Source organism: Chrysochloris asiatica, unplaced genomic scaffold (genome assembly GCF_000296735.1).
Source record: "Chrysochloris asiatica unplaced genomic scaffold, ChrAsi1.0 scaffold00217, whole genome shotgun sequence".
Classification (NCBI taxonomy): domain Eukaryota; kingdom Metazoa; phylum Chordata; class Mammalia; order Afrosoricida; family Chrysochloridae; genus Chrysochloris; species Chrysochloris asiatica.
The window spans coordinates 4,703,182-4,704,390 of record NW_006408735.1 but is presented as its reverse complement, the minus strand read 5'-3'; positions in this window follow the sequence as shown (position 1 = coordinate 4,704,390).

The window sequence follows — 1,209 nt, the reverse complement described above, 5'->3', positions numbered from 1 at the left end:
TACATTCCATGTTCCAATTTGCATATAAGCAACTTCTGCATTGTCCCGTAGTCTGCTCCTGGACTTGTTTTGGCTGATCCTATGGAGCTATTCACTGCCTCTTCCACAAATGTAGTCAATTTGATTTGGGTACGCCATCTGACAAGGTCCATAAGTGTAGTCATATTTTATTCTGTTCAAAAAGTTATTTCTAATGAAGTCATTGGTTTTGCAAAATTCTGTCTGTGATCTCCAGCATCATTTGTCATACTGTGTTGTCTTACATGTAACTGTGATGCTGAATGCTATACCACAAGTATTGTGAATGCTGGAAGGGTCACCCATGGTTTACAGGATTCAGTGAGCTTCAAGAATAAGACAGACTAGAAAGGAGAGTCAGAATGCTTCCAAATGTTTAGCAAAATCCAGATGTAGAAGAATTTAAAGTAAAGCAAACCTTATTGTTATTGTTGTTAAATGCTGTCGAGTCAGTTCTTACACATAGTTAACCTGCATAGGTTTTCTGAGGATCAGATGGTAGGCTTCACCTTCTGATTTGTAATTTGCAGTACAAGAGTGAAAATAGGTAACCAAAGATATCAACTTACAATGAAATCAACTACAATTAAAAAGAAGGATGGGTGTGGATATATCATTTCTACATGGTAAGGAAGTCACACAGGTTTCAAGATAAAACAGACTGTTTTAAATAGGGGGAAATTAATAAATTACAGGGTAAACAAAGAAAATTAGTAAACCTTCACAAAAAAATAAAAAAAGAGAAAACTCAGAAATAGTTAATAAACATTATACAATAGATATGAAAATGAAAAGAAATCCCCCAAACAAGTTTTGCCCAGAGCAGACAATTATGGGGAACAAAGAAACCAGCATCACCACAAAAATAAACAAATAAAATTAAAATGCACAGCAAAATGACAGCAATAAAATCTTACCAATGGATATGTACACTGAATGCAAATAAATTAAATGCATCGATCAAGATACAAAGCAAAATGGATAAGAAAACAGGATCTTTCAATATACTGTCTCTAAGAGACATCAAAAAGATGGAGACAGCTGAAATGTCAACATAACACAATGTTTAAACAAATTTTGGTACATACACACACGTAATACTATGCAAAATTGAAGAATAATGATGAATCTACAAAACACCTCATGACGTGGTCGAACCTCAATGACATTATGCTGAGTAAACTTAGTCAA